We start from the raw sequence: 18,835 nt of genomic DNA on the forward strand, positions 1-18,835 counted from the left end.
AAGATTAAGAAACCAAATGAGCTGATCCATGAGTGGGGCTTTTTTTAAATTGTAGTTCCCCAGTAGCATATTGGACACCTTCTGACCTGGGTGGGGGGAGGTCATCTGCTGGTGTCTTATATCTTAGCTTTTTCACACTGTTTATGGGGTTCTCTCAGCAAGAACACTGGACTGGCTTGCCATTCCTGCCTCCAGAAGATTACGTTTTGTCAGAACTCTCCACTATGACCGTCCATCTTGGGTGGCCCTGCACAGCATGTCATATAGTTTCATCGAGTTATGCAAGTCCCTTCACCATGACAACACTGAGATCTATGAAGGGTTGACTGAGGAGGCTTTACAAATAGCTGACGAAAGAAGAGAAGTGAAAAGAAAGGGAGAAAGGGAAAGATAAACCCAACTGAATGCAAAGTTCCAGAGAATAGCCAAGGAGAGATAAGAAGACCTTCTTAAACGAACAATGCAAAGAAGCAGAGGAAAACAACGGAATGGGAAAGACTAGAGATCTCTTTAAGAAAATTGGAGATATCAAGGGAACATTTCATGCAAGGACGGGCATAATAAAAGACAGAAATGGTAAGGACCTAACAGAAGCAGAAGAGATTAAGAAGACATGGCAAGAATATATAGAAAAACTACATAAAAAAGGTCTTAATGACCTGGATAACCACAATACTATGGTCACTCAGCCATAATGTCAGCCAGACATTCTGGAATGTAAAGTCACAGAAAAACTACATAAAAAAGGTCTTAATGACCTGGATAACCACAATAGTATGGTCACTCACCTAGAGCCAGACATTCTGGAATGTAACGTCAAGTGGGCCTTAGAAAGCATTACTACAAACAAAGATAGTGGAGGTGATGGAATTCCAGCTGAGATACTTCAAATCCTAAAAGATGATGTTGTTAAAGTGCTGCACTCAGTATGTCAGCAAATTCGGGAAACTCAGCAGTGGCCACAGGACTGGAAAAGGTCAGTTTTCATTCCAATTCCAAAGAAAGGCAATGCCAAAGAAGGTTCAAATTACTGTATAATTGTGCTCATTTCACATGCTAGGAGAAGGCAATGGCAACCCACTCCAGTACTCTTGCCTGGAGAATCTCATGGATGGAGGAGCATGGTGGGCTGCAGTCCATGGGGTTGCTGGGAGTCGGACATGACTGAGTGACTTCACTTTCATGCACTGGAGAAGGAAATGGCAACCCACTCTAGTGTTCTTGCCTGGAGAATCCCAGGGAGGGAGGAGCCTGTTGGGTACCGTCTGTGGGGTCACACAGAGTTGGACACGACTGACATGACTTAGCAGCAGCAAGGTCAAAATCCTTCAAGCTAGGCTTCAACAGTACGTGAACCAAGAACCTCCAGATGTACAAGCTGGATTTAGAAAAGGCAGAGGAACCAGAGATCAAATGCCAAGCATCCACTGGATCATAGAAAAAGCAAGAGAACTGCAGGAAAATATCTACTTCTGCTTCATTGACTACGCTAAAGCCTTTGACTGTGTGGATCCCAAAAAACTGTGGAAAATTCTTAAGGAGGTGGGAATATCAGACTGAGAAACCTGTATGCAGGTCAAGAAGCAAAAGTTAGAACCTTACATGGAACTACTGACTGGTTCAAAATTAAGAAAGGAATATGACAAGGCTGCATACTGTCACTCTGTTTATTTAACTTATATGCAGAGTACATCATGTGAAATGCTGGGCTGGATGAATCACAAGCTGGAATCAAGATTGCCAGGAGAAATATCAACAACTTCAGATATGCAAATGATACCACTCTAATGGCAGAAAGTGAAGAGGAACTAAAGAGCCTCTTGATGAGGCTCAGAGAAGAGAGTGAAAAAGCTGGCTTAAAACTCAGTATTCAAAAAACTAAGATCATGGCATCCAGTCCCATTAATTCATGGGCAATAGAAGGGGGAAAAGTGGAAGCAGTGACATATTATTTTCTTGGGTTCCAAAATCACTGCTTATGATGATTGCAGCCAAGAAATTAAAAGACACTTGCTCCTTGGAAGAAAAGCTATAACAAACCCAGACAGCATATTAAAAAGCAGGGACATCACTTTGCCAACCAAAGTCTGTCTAGTCAAAGCTATGGTTTTTCCAGTTGTCATGTACGAATGTGACAGTTTGGACATAAATAAGGCTGAGTGCTTAAGGACTGATGCTTGTGAATTGCGGTGCTGGAGTAGACTCCTGAGAGTCCCTTGGACAGCAAGATTAAACTAGTCAATCCTAAAGGAAATCAACCCTGAATATTCATTGGAAGGACTTTGGCCACCTGATGCAAAGAGTTGACTCACTGGAAAAGACCCTGATGCTGGGAAAGACTGAAGGCAAAAGGAGAAGAGAGCATCAGAGGATGAGATAGATAGCATCACTGACTCAATGAACATGAAATTGAGCAAATTCTGGGAGATAGTGAAGGACAGGGAAGCCTGGCATGAAGAAATCCATGGAGTCGCAAAGAGTCAGACACTACTTAGAGACTAAACGAACAACAACAATAGTTAATTTACAATGCTGTGTTAGTTTCAGGTATATAGCAGTGATTCAGATAAAGAATATATACATATATAAAGAATACATATTTATATTATACATATAAATATATAACATATAAAGTATATTCATTATATTCTTTATAGTATAGAGTATAAAGTAAGAATATATAGTATATATATGTACTTTATATATAGTTTATATATATTATATATAATTTATATATATTAGAGTATATATAAAGAATATATATAAATATATACTATAAAGATATATATATATAAAGAATATGGGCTTCCCTGGTGGCTCAGATAAAGATTCTGCCTGCAATGTGGGAGAGCTGGGTTCGATCCCAGGATTGGGAAGATTCCCTGGAGGAGGGCATGGAAACACATTCCAGTATTCTTGCCTGAAGAATCCCCATGGACAGAGGAGCCTGGTGGGCTACAGTCCATGGAATCACTAAGAGTCGGGCATGACTGAGAGACTAAGCACAAAGAATATATATTGTATATATATGCATGGCATGCAACATCTTAGTTCCCCAACCAGGGATAGAACCCAAGCCCCCTCGCAGTGAAAGCACAGTCTTAACCAATGGACAGCCAGGGAAGTCCCTCCATTATATTAATAGGTTATTACAAGATATTGAATATAGATCCCTGTGCTATACAGCAGGTTTTATCGTTCATCTATTTTATATACAGTAGTGCATACCTGTTAATTCCAAACTAATATATCCCTCCCCTCCTTTCCCCTTTGGTAAACATAAATTTATTTTCTATTTCTGTGTTTTCATTTTGTAAATAAGTTCATTTGTATCACTTCTTTTAGATTCCACATACAGGTGATATTATACGGTATTTGTCTTTATCTGATTTCCTTTATTTAGTATGATAATCTCTAGATCCATCCATGTTGCTGCAAATGCCATTATTTAATTCCTTTTTATGGCTGAGTAGTATTCCATTGAATATATATACCACTTCTACTTTATCCATTCATCTATTATTGGGACACTTGTTGCTTCCACGTCTTGGCTATTGTAAATAACGCTGCTATGAACACTGGACCCCTGAGTGGTTTAAACCACTGTGACATACCATCCATTCCTTCACTTTTTCTTTTAGAAGTGTTTTGAAGGTTTGCTTGGGTCACAAAATAAGGTCCACTGCTTCACTGGCTCTATTCTTTATAGAACACACAGCAGTCTGGCCTGGGCACTACTTTATTGTTTCTAAAACAAGTGGAAACTTCAATCTATTTCCTTTGCTGCTGCTGCTGCTGCTAAGTTTCTTCAGTCGTGTCCAACTCTGTGCGACCCCAGAGACGGCAGCCCACCAGGCTCCCTAGTCCCTGGGATACTCCAGGCAAGAACACTGGAGTGGGTTGCCATTTCCTTCTCCAATGCAGCAAAGTGAAAAGTGAAAGGGAAGTTCTCAGTTGTATCCGACTCTTCGCAACCCCAAGGACTGCAGCCTACCAGGCTCCTCTGTCCATGGGATTTTCCAGGCAAGAGTACTGGAGTGGGGTGCCATCGCCTTCTCCACTATTTCCTTGAGGTAAGAGCAAAAGCAAACACTTACAAATAGGAGAAAAATCATCATGACACCCAAAAACCTCAACTGTGAGAGTTGTAAGATAATGAACAAGGCAGTCAATGGAGGCAGGGCCTTCTCCTTCCATAGGGATTTTTAACTGCAATTATATCTTGCATCTTTACAAGGTTCTAAATAATTCCAACAACTTCTATGGCCATCTTCTGCAAACCCTCTGGCTTGAGTCTCAGCTCTGCCACTAATATGCTGGTGGCCCTAAAAAAGGTATATGGCCCATTTCACATGCCTGAAGCTCATTTCATCAGTAAAATAGGAACCCATCAAAGTAAAACTGAAGCAATGGGTGATGATAGAACTAGAAGGGTACCTTCTGAATCTTTACTCACCCAAGAAACCACAAAGAGCCATCCCTTAATCTGAACCAGACTCAATCCTGGTGTTTGCAATGAAATTGATATAAAGACCTCCTAAGATGATCTCTTCCAGCACAGAAATGATGTGAATTTAGACTGACTATAATCGAAATCAAATCCCATGAGTGAATATAATCTAAATCAAATCCCATGAGTAAGACATGCAGAGGGGCACAAAATCAATATTAAACTCCTTGCTAAGGAGTTGGCCTCTTATGCTTCCAATGTCTACTACTCCCTGGGTTCAGAGCATGATCAATCAATGTTTGTATTGATTGTCCTACTTTATGTTTCTTCCTCTGAACTGAAGCCTGCTAGTTTTCCACAGTTTGGTCAGATGGATGCTACCTCCTTGGGAGCCTCACAGAGATAAGAGGCATAAGCATGAAAGTATTCACAAATGTAAAGACATATCCATTTAAAAGTCCACTGGCATCAGTCTTCCTCACCAGACCTTTGGGATGCATTTCTCATCTTCCAGTTTCTAGAACTCCTCTCTCTCACAAGACAGAAAGGGCAGACAACTTGCAGAAGGAAAGTGGCAAGACATGGATCAATTCACTGACTGCTGTATGTTTTTCTACCTGTGATGACAGTAAGTGGTAATTAAAAGGCATAATCAAGAATGCTTTCAGTCAAGACATAGCCAGCAAGCAGACCTCAGAAACGTACCCCTTCCCATTTCTCTGTGAATTTGACATGTGACATGGCTGAACAGACACTACTCAATTTTCAGTCCAAGAACATCTGTGCTCAGCTGTGATAAATAAAGGCCAAGGAGACACTAGAGAAACAAATGGCAAGTGCAGTACCTGAAAACTCTTAAGATTTGGAAGAAAATAAAAACAGTAAAGAATATACTCATTCAGGCCTATTTGGAAAGTCCAGATAAAAATATCCCTCCTGCCTCCACTCATATTCCATTTCTTCTCCAACTCCCTTAACATCATTAGGCTTTGAAGCAGACAATACAGAATAACTTCAGTAAGGGACAAACAACTTCTGCTCTGAATTATTAAGAATAGCAATAAGCAAAAAATAAATACGCTGCTACTGCTGCTGCTAAGTCGCTTCAGTCGTGTCCGACTCTGTGCGACCCCATAGACGGTAGCCCACCAGGCTCCCTCTTCCCTGGGATTCTCCAGGCAAGAACACTGGAGTGGGTTGCCATTTCCTTCTCCAATGCGTGAAAGTGAAGTTGCTCAGTCGTGTCTGACTCCCAGCGACCCCATGGACTGCAGCCCAACAGGCCCCTCCGTCCATGGGATCCTCCAGGCAAGAGTACTGGAGTGGGTTGCCACTGCCTTCTCCGCCATTAATTGGCTATATCCCAATAAAAAATAAAAAGTTAAAAAAATGAGCCTTGATGACTATATTAGTGAGACAATATAGGATAAGACCATGCATTCTCAATGAGGCAAAATCACCCCCCAAGGGGTGAAAATTGATTCCTGAAGAAGAAAAAAAATCTTAGATATTACAACAGTTTGTGGCCCAAAGGGCCAGAGAACATAAACAGATACACAGTATATTTGTTGTATTAAAATTCCATTGATTGGAGGCAAAGGGGGAGTTAGGGGAAAAAATGTCTCAAAAGGTGCTAATGAACAAAAAGTTGAGAGACATCGGATTAGATGTCCAAAGGGACAACCCAGTTTCCAAAAGAACCTGATCATACTGGCACCCTAATCTTTCACTTCCAGCCTCCAGAACTGCAGGAAATAAGTGTGTGTTATTTAAACCACCCAATCTACGGTGTTCTATTATAGCAGCCCATAATGGACTAAGTTACTTCTCAAGGCCTCAAATTGTTCCTAGGACCCTATTAGGAGAATGAGGGCAGATATGACCAGCCAACACAACCACACCCTTGTCCATCAGTCTGGGCTAAATATAGTTCAGTTGCTTCTGGATTCTGTCTCCAACGTAGAAAATTGCACAAGTGAGGATGCCAGGTGTAAACTCTTCACAAATCAGGGAAATTCTGACAGGTTCTCCACATATGTCCTGAGTAGCTTCCCTCTTTTATGAGGTTTTTATTCCAAAGACAAATTCAATTATTGTTGAAGGTGGTCATCAGGGGTCACCCACCACCTCACCTGAATGACAACCAGCTATCCTTCGTCCCTACTTGGCAGTAAAACCCTTGGTGGAAGTAAATGAAGAAAAGGGAAGGATATTCCTTCCTTACACCACATATAATTAAAGTAAGAAGCTGTATATTGCAGAAGACTAAGACTTGCAGCTTAAAGCCTACTCAGAGAAGGATAAAGCATTCATCCTCGCTCAGAAAGAGAAAAGATTAGCTCACAAGAACAGGTCTCCAAACTGACTCCAAATCCAGGAGTTAGAGATGACTGTGCTACAGAGCGTGATCCAAACACCAGCTGAGGCCCCACAAAAAAAAATCCCCAGGAATCCACAACCAAGGGGCTGGCATTGTAAGAATGTTCAGATTAGCTCTCGTGAAAAGAGGCTTACTCCAAGAGACTGGCAGACAGCCTCCACAGCACAGTGTCACTCAGGAAAGGATAGAAAATGAATGAAAAAAAAAAGAAGGCAGGATGAGAAGGTCAGAGCATGAATCTACAAACATAATGAAATGACAATTAGAAGGCATCCGCCTATTTGGAAAAAGGTACAACTTGCTTTTACAAACTCTTGTCTTTCTTAATATTTTCATTAATAGCAAATCTTTATTGAGGATGCAAACAGTTACTGCATTCCTGTGTCCCGAAAGCTTCATATGCACTACCTCATTTAACCACTCTTCAAAGTATTATTCCCATTTTTATCCACTAGAAAACCAAGCCTCAGAAGTGAAATAACTTGTTAGAGGTCATACTGCTAATAAGTGATAGACTCAGAATCAAAACTCATGTTCAGGGAATTCCCTAACAGTCCAGTGGGGAGGACTCCATGCTTTCACGGCCGAGGGCCCAGGTTTAATCCCTCGTGGGGAACTAAGATCCCACAAGCCATGCAACATGCTCACCCCCATCCAAAAAGGAAAAAACCTCACATTTCCACTAGGTCCACTTCAAATGAACTGTTAATTCATCTGAGGTCACATGACAGGTTGCCTAACCATGCCATTTGTAGTTTAAAAACAAAAAAAAGAACAGCAGCAACTGTATGGTGTCATGTATTAGTGAAACTGATCTCTCATATGGTTCAAAAACATCTCTGACAATTTCAAGATGGATTTTCAAAACTATTTTGTACAAAGGCCATATAAAAAACAAAAATTTTTAATGGGACTTCCCTGGAGGTCCAGTGATTAAGACTCTACACTTCCGATGCAGGTTTGATTCCTAGTTGGTAAACTAAGATCCCACAAGCTGAGTATGGAGGCAAAAAAGAAAAAAACAAAAGGCCATTATCAGGGTATCACCCTCAACCCCCACCACTTACACATGCCATTCTAAAAGAGAACAATACTCACTGAGAATTAAGTTCTGGCATGCTTATTTTAAGACTTCCCTAGTGGCTCAGAGGATAAAGTGTCTGCCTGCAATGCAGGAGACCTGGGTTCGATCCCTGGGCTGGAAAGATCCCCTGGAGAAGGAAATGGCAACCCACTCCAGTATTCTTGCCTGGAGAATCCCATTGACAGAGGAGCCTGGCGGGCTACAGTCCATGGGGTCCCAAAGAGTTGGACACGACTGAGCGACTTCACACACACATGCTTATTTTAAAGCCATTTTGTTACTTTGCAGTTTTTTAATTATTCTTTTCTCCTGTCACTGAAACACACCAGGGCTCAAAATTGGCCTCTACAGAAAAGTAATAGCTGGCATTCAAAGACATCAGGCAAGAGGAAGAGAGCAGGAATCAGAGGACAAAGCTCATTCCTGGGCTACCACATCTCTACTAACATACTACCCATTCTCACCATCTGTAAAATGGGGGCAGTAAGTCTTGTCTATTGTCAATTTCATCTGAACAGCACATGTATTAATCTGCAGATTAAGTCCACTAAACACCCAAAAGAACAGTAAAAATAAGTCTGATATGGCAACACCTTAAAAACCCAAGGGCCGGACTTCCCTAGTGGCTCAGTGGTAAAGAATCCAGCAGCTAATGCAGGAGATATGAGTTCCATCCCCGGTCCAGGAAGATCCTACCTGCTGCAGGGCAACTAAGCCCAAGTGCACTATAACTACTAAGGCTGTGTTCTAGACCCACGTGCCTCAACTACTTAAGTCCAAGCGCCTAGAGTCCCTGCTCCACAACAAGCCACAGCAATGAGAAGTCTGCGCGCCACAACTAGAAAGCAGCCCCCACTCTCCGTAACTAGAGAAAAAGCCCATGTGGCAATGAAAACCAAACACAGTCAAAAGTAAGTAAAAAAAAATTTAATTCCATTCAGAAAAAAGCCCAAGGACCAAGTTCTCAACTGAAGCCACAGACCAATCCTGATCCATTCCACACAAATATCAATCCTGATATCCTGTCCTAGCTCCCATCAAAATCCTATCCAATCTCCAAATCTGGCTATAATTTTATCGGAAAAGAAACTCGGGTGGGTTGAGAGCTAAAAAGACACACAGGTACAAAACACATCTTTCACACTGTCTAAACAAACATTGTTTTAAATATTAATTTATTCTCTTGGCAAATATGAAGGATTCATTCTTTTCCTGCTTACCTAGTCTAGGTTTAATCTAACTTCCTAAATCCCCCAAAAAAGTTTGTTGTTTGTTTTATTTAGGTCGGAAAGCAAGCTGGACTTGAATTCGAGGCCAAGTATTTAAAAATATTTATTTAAAAAACTAATCTTACATATGAATCATATATTACAACCCTCTAGCTCCTCTAGTGCAAAGGAACCCCCCCCCCCACACACACACACACACCTACCTCGCAGGTGCTGGGTATTTCCTGATTACCTTGTTTTTCCCACATGTGGCTCATAGTTTAAATGATTTTCTATTGCTTTCTGTAGCAGAGAATGTCAAAGCGAGGATTTTGGGACCACCTGAATCAGAACCACCTGGGGAGAACTGCAAGTACCCATGCCTCACTTTATCCAAAATGCCTGAAAATAATGCCCAGAGATAAACAAAACCCTCTGAGTGATTTGAAACACACCAGGGATAGGCACAACCTTCTGGTGATTTGAAACACAAAGTTTCTAACTCCGACTTTACAGGCAAGTATTTTATCTACCTAGGGCAAAGGAAAACACAAGATCGAAGTGGAAATACAACGCGAGTGGCGTTCAAATCCATATGGTGAAGAGACACCAGAATGTCAACGCTGGAGCATGTGGACAAATGAAGAAACTGAGACCGGGAGAAGAGAATAGGGAAGGAAACTAAAACAAATGAGAAGCCAAAAGCCTGTCTCGGACCCCCACTGCCTCATCTCCTGGCATTCAAGCAGGTATCCTGGAGACGTTTTGAGTGGGAAGGATAGGGAAGGCAGCATTGGGCTGAGAGGCCAAGTCTGCAGAAACTAGTGAGGAGTCCAGAGCCCACTTACACGTCCCGCTTCAGAGACACTGGTGGGATGTGTAGGGACCCCGAACAGTGCTGGGAAGGCGCCAGGGCCGCTGGCGGGTAGAGACCTGAGCAGCGCCCTGAGCCTCCAGCCCAGGCCCAGGGCCGGGTGGCCTTACTGCCCCTACCTTCGGCTTCCCGCCCGGCAGCCCAGGGGCAGACACAATCCCCACAATTCCAGGCGGCCGCTGCGGCAACCAGCTCCCCGTACGCAGACGCGACGGCCACCGTCAGAACCCGTGAGCGCGCGGCTATTATGTCACTTGCCTCCTCACCCAATTGTCGCCTTCCAGAACAGCCGACCGGCGTCCCACTGCCTTTCCCGCACTCGAAGTTGTTAGCCCCGCCCCCTCGCTTCTGTTAAGTCCCGCCCCCTAGCGTCTACCTGAGCGAACCTCCTGGCGCTTGTTTAGCCCAGTATCCTTCCGCCGGTGTGAGATACTTGCGGGTCCAGTTTGCTTCTAAGTCAGAGAGAAATAGAACTTTGAAGTTTCGTCTCTGATTTCCCAACAGCTTCTTCTTCGCGGAAAAATCATCAGAAAAAAACTAGAGGTGGCACTGCACCAGAAGTCCAGTGGTTAAGACTCAGTGCTTCCACTATAGGGGCATGGGTTCAATGCCTGGTCGAGGAGACTGCAAGCCTCATGGCCTAGACGAAAGAAAGAAAGAAAGCAGAGGGGTAGAGAGTGAAAAAAAATCAAACTGGTGTGACTCAGCTGGGATAAAGCAGTAAATGGACTTCCCTGGTGGCTCAGAGGGTAAAGAGTCTGCCTGCAATGTGGGAGACCCGGCTTCGATCCCTGGGTCGGGAAGATCCCCTGATGAAGGAAATGGCAACCCACTGCAGTATTCTTGCCTGGAGAATCGCCAGGAACAGAGGAGCCTGGTAGGCTACAGTCCATAGGGTCCCAAAGAGTTGGACACGATTGAGCGACTTTACTCTTTTCAGTCTCAAACAACACACAGTCATTTTAGAAAATTCATACAGAATAGGGCACCTGCAAGTCACCTACTTTATATACTTACATATTGTGTGAATTGACAACGACCTATTATTTTAAAAATAAAAGTTACCTGCAGCTCTAATTCTGCTCTACCACTGAATGTCTTATTTATATATGCCAAGTGTCGCATATACATTATATTTACTTCTCATAACTTTTTAAGATCAGAATTGTCACATACACACCCCTTTTCACAAATGGGGAAGCTATGGCTCAAAGAGGTTGAAGGACTTATTCAAAGTCATACAGTCACAAAGTGCTAGAACTGGGATTTTAAGTCTGATTTGGATGCCTGCAAAAGTCCTGTTCTCTTTCCATAGTACCTTCTTGCCTGGAAGGCTTAGTGTTAGTCGCTTAGTCCTGACTTTTTGAGACCCCATGGACTGTAGCCGCCTAAGCTCCTCTGTCCATGAAATTCTCCAGGGGATCTAGGCTTCAGTGAGTACTGCCAGTTTATTAGAAAGACTATGTAAGGCACTTCCCTGAGACTGGGTGGGAAAGGACAGGGAACAGCTCGCTTTTCCCATGAAACACTCAGGAGACCAGTGAGAGTAGCTGGACCCAGGAATAATTCTACTTTGTGTCACTGCCTAGTACCATGAAGACAGGTAATAAATGTTCAACAAATATTTATTGCATCTGGGATACATTTCAGAGTGAACATATAAATTACAATTGAGCCTGACACAAGTTATAAAAAAGATATTAATAAAGTACTACAAGAGTAAGAAGCTTAAAAATAGAATAAGCTCAAATCTCAGAATTCATACATAAATGCATGAGCCAAGAAAAGAGTCCAGCTGGACAGAGAGCAGCCAGCACTCACAGGAGCCTGGCTTCCTTCTTGGGACAGATCTAACCAGGTCAAGTATGTACTGAAGGGAAATTCCATGTCCCCCAATCTCCAAACCTTTAAAAGCCCTGTTTGAGAGCCACCTTCCCAGGGGAATTAGCTCTGAGCTCGAGCTGCTAAAATCAGTGTGCAGGGCTGGGCCTAAGCAGACTGTCTTTATTCTCATCGCCCCAAAACAAGGAGGACCACTGTAAAGGCAGAAAGTTTGAAATCCAGGGATCAGATTGGGTGGTAGGATCCTACTGTGCTCTTCTCTTTGTTTCCCTGTATTACTCTTGGAATTGAGCAGAAGTAAATTTTAAATTTCCTTTTAAATAAGTAAACAAAAACTAAAAATGCATTCTGTCCCTTAAAGCTCTGTTAGAGAGTTTCCAAGTTCCCTCTTCTGCTCCCCAGAAGAGCAACACCTCTGAAAGATAAAGGCCTGAAGAACCCTCAGGAAAAGAAAGAAAACCACAGCACCCACCCCAGGGGCCTAACTAGGCAGAGATTTATATGTTCAACCGCCTTCCTTAACAAGCAAAATGCATGAGTGGACCATTTCTCCTCTGACCAACCTTTTTCAGTCTCCCACAAGCCTGATACCTAGCTGTGTGAGAGCTTCCTGGCATCAGGAATGGCTCACTGGTCTCTCTGGGTGGCCCTAGAATGTTGAGTGTCAGGAGTTGGAGCCCTAGCTCTCAGTCTCACCCCCTATTTTCCTGCTCCCCTCCTCTCTGTGTGCCCGCCAACCCCAGCTCTCACCATACTCTTTAAATACTGCTGCTAGCAATCACTTCTGGACTCTAGACATTTTATTTACTTGAACATGAGTACATGCCAGCAATCGGCTGTGAGGATACAGCTATGACTTCCCTGGTGGCTTAGATGGTAAAGCGTCTGCCTACAATGTGGGAGACCCGGATTCAATCCCTGGCTTGGGAAGATCTCCTGGAGCAGGAAATGGCAACCCACTCCAGTATTCTTGCCTGGAGAATCCCATGGACAGAGAAGCCTGATAGGCTACAGTCCATGGGGTCACAAAGAGTCGGATATGGCTGAGCGACGTCACTTTCTTTCACTTTCATACAGCTATGATACTATCCCCCTGTTCTTACCCTCAAAGAGCTCAAAGTCAGATGAGAGATTCAGAAATGTAAACAGATCAAATCAACCCAGTCCAGCAAGGGCCATAAAACAGAAATATTAACAAAGAGCTATAAGAATAAGCCCACTCGGTTCACACTGCTATCTTTCCAGATCCCTTATGTGAATAAAACTCTTTCACATTCGTCATCTTGTTTCTTTCAGACAGCCCTATGCGGCAGATGGGGCTGATTTTTATCCCCATTTTACAAATAAAAGAAAAACTCTTCTCTCTGAACTCTTCTGAGCTGTGCTGTCCAACACAGTAGCCAATAGCCATGTGTACTATTTAGATTTAAATAAATTAAAATTAAATAAAATTTAAAACTCGATTTCTTAGTCACACTGGTCACATTTCAAGTGCTCAAAAACCACATGTGGCTAATGTCTACCATATTGGACAGTGCAGATCATGAAACATTTCATCATTGCTAAAAGCGCTATTGGACAATGGTGCTTTAGCAGTCCCGAGAGCCTGAGAGGCAATGCAAGGGCAGGAGTATGAAACAGAGCGAGCTCTCTGCATTTCTGGAAAAGTAAATCAAGAGCCAACATGGAAGAAGCAAGAAGCTGATGGGGTACTTCCAAGGAGACCAAGAGGAACTAGCCATCAGAGCCAGGGTTCTCTACTTCCTGGGCTGCACTCAACTGCAGTAGATGGCACAGGCAAGGCAGAGCAAAGACCAGATGACCTCTGCCCTGAGACCTGGCACACTTGAGCCCATAAACAGCTTCCTTGGTGGCAGTCAGAAGTTTTAGATCTCTCTATCCCAGGAGACATCAAGGACCCCAGTGTCTGTGCTTTGCTCTGTCTCTGATGCATTTCTGGAAAGGAAAATTTTAAAAACAATGTTTTCAGCCCCTGTGAAAGGCTTGTGAGGCCTCTGGATAGCAACTTCCCACCTGCTAGAAGGCTTTGGCATCTCCAGGGGGGGTTAACCAGAAAAAAGGTCAGTAAATTTAAGCTGCATTTGCTTTCAACTGAACAGGCCTCTCTGGCTCAAAGGGAAAACATGCAAAAGAAGAGACTTAGAAGATAGACAAGATTTCAAAGGGTTCTCAGCAAACAACTTCCACTGAGGTCAAAGTTAAACCCCAAGAACCTCAAGGAACACCTTCAATCACACACCTACTGAAGTACACAGACATCTGACACAAATAAACCTCCTACAGTCACTCACAAAGGCATCAAATCACAGGAACACACACACAGCTAGGGCAGACACAGCTATAGCTGCATAACAAAGCATCCACATTTATTTAACAATTTGGGCAGGGCTTGGTAGGGAAGAACAGACTCTGTTCTGTGCACTGTCCCCTGGGGGTGGCTCCACGAAGGCACGGTGCTCACTCACATGGCTGGCAGGTAGGACCTCAGCTGGGGGTGTCAGCCAAGACACTGATGAGTGGCCTCTCCCTGTAGCTGCTTGGCCTTCTCACAACTTGGTGGCTGGTTTCCAAGAATGAGCATCCCAAGAGAACCAAGCATTAAGGTGCCTGGTATTTTTATGATCTAGCCTCAGAAGTCATGTAGCATCATTTCTGCCACACTCCATTGGTTGAGGGAGTCACAGAGGTCTGTCTACATTTGAGGAGAAGGAAGGGGAGCCCACCTCTCAATGGGAGGAGGGTCACCATCATCTTGTAAAGAGAATATGTGGGATGGGATATATCATGGCAGCCACCTCTGGAGAATACAGTTGGCCACAGGCCCCATACCCTGGCACAAACACCCACACTCACGCACCCAGATTACACATCCAGATTCATAATACACACTGCACACATATATGTTTACATGTATAGATAAATTAAAACATCCTTCATTTACATATATGAACTCTGTTACATATTGATATGCACATTGCCACAGACACATTTCTCTATAATTACACAATTAGACATATCTAGTGAAACATGCAAACATATACACAAAAAGTAGCCTTGAAAGCCAATCGGAGACCCTAGGGAAACCAGACTGGTGACAGATGGAGTATAACCTAGATGTCAGCTGTCCCCTCATTCTGCTCCATTTTCCCCCCAAGAAGCCATACTGCAAAAGCATCAGGGTGAAACGCAGGATATAGTGAAGGCATTGTAGGGTGATGGGGGAGGACATTAATACCACACACCCTGCAGCGACAACCTGACAGCCTACCTGAGCCATTCCTCCCCCACCTTCACATACACGCCTCACCTATGTCACCTCCATGGATCGTATTTTACTATTTTCTTTCCCTTGCACAGTACCCAGTCATCTAGTTCACATCTCTATCTCCTAGATTTTCCCTCAAGCTTCCAAATTCCTCACCCACCCCTTAACCATACAGTTCAGGTTTGCCCAGGCCCATAGTAAAGGACTGATGTAAAGACAAACAGGCAGGACCGGAACTGGAACCAAATGGTCCGAAAACAGGCTACTCTTCCATCTCTCCTTCTCACTGACCACCTGTTCTCTTACTCTTGACATCTGCATCACACTGAGATGTCTAACTGGCCAAGACAGTTTAACTGTACATTCCAAATTTGGGGCAATCCCGGTTGACTGTAATAGTACATTTCAATCTCCACGGCCCACCTCTGGAAAAGCCCTAAGAATCAGGCCACTGCAGGTCCACTGTAGGGCAGGGAGCCCATGTGGACCTGCTCCTGGTCCAGTCTGTGCCTACCTCTATACAAGGGCCACGCAGGGAGCTGCAGGAGGGCTGGTGTCTGCTACAAGGGAATCCTGGGCATGGTGAGTACAGTGACTGACCACACCAACACAGACCTGGGTCAGCAAGCCAATGATGGAAGAACACTTCCCTCCTCTGACATTGGCCCCAGTAAAGGTCTCCAAGCACCAAAGCTTTGGGAGATCACATGTGGAGAATAAGGCCTGCCATGTGGCATGTCACTGAACACTGGATCATTAAATCCAAGATCACTGTTAGCAGAGAGCCTAGATTTGGGGTTGTGGAGTAATTTAAGAATCAGATCAGATCAGATCAGTCGTTCAGTCGTGTCCGACTCTTTGCGACCCCATGAATCGCAGCACGCCAGGCCTCCCTGTCCATCACCAACTCCTGGAGTTCACTGAGACTCACGTCCATCGAGTCAGTGATGCCATCCAGCCATCTCATCCTCTGTCGTCCCCTTCTCCTCCTGCCCCCAATCCCTCCCAGCATCAGTCTTTTCCAAGAGTCAACTCTTCGCATGAGGTGGCCGAAGTACTGGAGTTTCAGCTTTAGCATCATTCCTTCCAAAGAACACCCAGGGCTGATCTCCTTCAGAATGGACTGGTTGGATCTCCTTGCAGTCCAAGGGACTCTCAAGAGTCTTCTCCAACACCACAATTCAAAAGCATCAATTCTTCGGCGCTCAGCCTTCTTCACAGTCCAACTCTCACATCCATACATGACCGCAGACTTTGAAATCAGACAGACATTTTAAGTTTTGACTGCTCCTCACTAGCTCAGCAAGTTGCTTTAAACATAACCAACATTAAAGGTGTGTTTCCTTATTTGTAAAAAGGATATAATATTAGTACTCACCTCAATAATTGTTATGGAGATTAAATAGGATAATATATATAAAGCATTCAGTCTGGTGCTTAGCACAGTAACTGCTGAGTAGTTCTTAGCTATTTGTACTATTCTTTTCCGTGCCTGTTGGCTACACAGACATTATGCTAGAGGCTGGGCAAAGTTAAATGACACAAATACATACTCGTGGGTACTTACAGACTCACACAGGGATCCTGCTTTATATCCTACTCATATTCTAAGTAATTATCCCACTCCCAGATGTACACACACTACACATGAATTATACATCATGCTCAGAACGTATAAGAGCTTTTGTGGAAAGGTTGGAAGAAGAGGTATTACTCAGGCAGACAAATCCTCCCTCCAGTCAAAAATGAGACACACAAAAAATGAAAGGTATGACAATGCCTCTGGGACAGAGGGTTTCAAGGGGGCTCTTCCACGGAAAAGGATACTGCATTTTCTGAGTTGGGTAAGAGTGACAAGTTGAATGTGGTTTCTCTCAGCAGTGTTTTTATTACTTCATATGTTGGAGCACACAACGGGCCAGCTCAGGTGACAAGGGGCTGGTCACATGCAACTAATCATTCTTATATGTTTACCTAGTGTGGATTCTCATTTCCCAATGGCCTCTGCAGAGACGCCCAGGGTGGGAGGAATTGGCACCAAGATCATTATGGAATTATGAGACCCACCATTAGAGCCACTATGGAGAAATAAATCTTCCCTGGCTAGAATTTCACTACATGGCCATGGTGCACCCTTCTAATGTCTGTTCCTCAGGAACTGAGCTGAGGAGTGGGGTAAGGTTGAGGGGTCCTTCCCCATCTCCTGGAGATCTAGGGGTTCTGGCCTTGTCCACTCCTCATCCTAAGGAACAATGACAATAATGACAACCTAAAGTTAAACAGAACTTTACAGTGTATAACACTTTCTCAGATTCACTATACCATTTAATTCTCACAGGAATCCTGTGAGATATAGGATACATTGTCCCTCATTAACCAAAAAGGAAACTCAAGTTCAAACACTCTGAGAAATACGACACAGTAGAGAAGAACCAAGGTAGTCCCAAAATGGAACATATGGAAAGGAGTGCTTCTAAGAGTTCAATTAGACCTCAGCCTTGATCAAGCTGCAAATCTAATATTTTTTTATTACAAATCACTTAGATTTTATCTACCAGAGTATATCCATTAGTTAACAAACTTATTGAGTTCATATGCCAGGTGGTGTGCTAAGGGTTAGCTGACTTAGTCCTCAAGTTAACTAAGGAAAGTCTCAACGTTTTTGCATTCCTGTCATTCAGAGTTGGGTTATATCTCCCCTCCCTTTGCATCTGGCTTGGCCTTTGACTGCTTTGACCAATGGGGCATAGAAAAGGTGACACTCTCCAATTATAAGCCCTCTTTGAGAGTTTCCATTTTGGTTTTTTGGATATCTAAGCAACTCTTATTAAAGTCCAATCACCCTGAGGGATAGATAGTGTGGACAGGGGCCCAGCTGAACCCAGGCTTCCAGCCATCTTATCAAGGTACCAGATGTATGAATGAAGCCTTCTTGGACCCCTTCGACCAGACTAGCTTCTAGCTGAGTGCCACTGAGCAGTGCCAGTTAATATCACATGGAAGAATCATCCAACCAAATCTCTCCTGAAGTCCTGATGCATAAAATCATTAGATGTAACACAATGCGTGTTTTGGCAAACCTTTTCTGTAAAGGGCCAGATAGTAAGTACTTTAGGCTTTGTGGGCCATGTACCATCTCTGTCACATATTATTCTTTTTGGGGGGTTTCTTTTATAACCCTTAAAATTGTGGAAGAAAAATTCTTAGTTTTTCAGTTATACAAAAACAGGTGGTAGGCTAGATCTGGCACCAGGGTCCTACTAAGGCAGCCTCTGTTATAGGCCACTAAGGTTCAGAGTAGTTTGTTACTTAGAAATAGCTAACTAGAACAGTCCATTTCTTCATGAAGCTAAAAGACTTCAAGGAAAACAACATAAAACAAAAAAAAAACAGTTACTAATTAATCAAATTGCTACACATGCTCCAGGTGCCGTGGGACTAACATCACTGATCAGTTCAGTTGAATTCAGTCGCTCAGTCGTGTCTGACTCTTTGCAACCCCATGAACCACAGCACGCCAGGCCTCCCTGTACATCACCAACTCCCGGAGTTCACCCAAACTCATGTCCATTGAGTCAGATGCCATCCAACCATCTCATCCTCTGTCGTCCCCTTCTCCTTCTGCCCTCAATCTTTCCCAACATCAGAGTCTTTTCAATGAGTCAGCCCTTCGCATCAGGTGGCCAAAGTATGGGAGTTTCAGCTTCAACA

At 43.6% G+C, this 18,835-nt stretch overlaps 1 protein-coding gene across 6 annotated transcripts in view; it reads right to left on the reverse strand.

The window, feature by feature from the left end:
* Positions 1–18,835, reverse strand: part of SIL1 (SIL1 nucleotide exchange factor) — a 320,877-nt gene that overhangs the window by 245,888 nt on the left and 56,154 nt on the right. The window contains exon 1 of one of the 6 annotated variants that reach the window (XM_005209442.5): positions 10,373–10,396. The exons of 1 other annotated variant lie outside the window; for it this stretch is intronic. The gene's annotated coding sequence lies outside the window, so the exon portion shown is untranslated. 6 annotated transcript variants of the gene reach the window in all.

This window comes from Bos taurus, chromosome 7, assembly GCF_002263795.3.
Source record: "Bos taurus isolate L1 Dominette 01449 registration number 42190680 breed Hereford chromosome 7, ARS-UCD2.0, whole genome shotgun sequence".
Lineage (NCBI taxonomy): Eukaryota > Metazoa > Chordata > Mammalia > Artiodactyla > Bovidae > Bos > Bos taurus.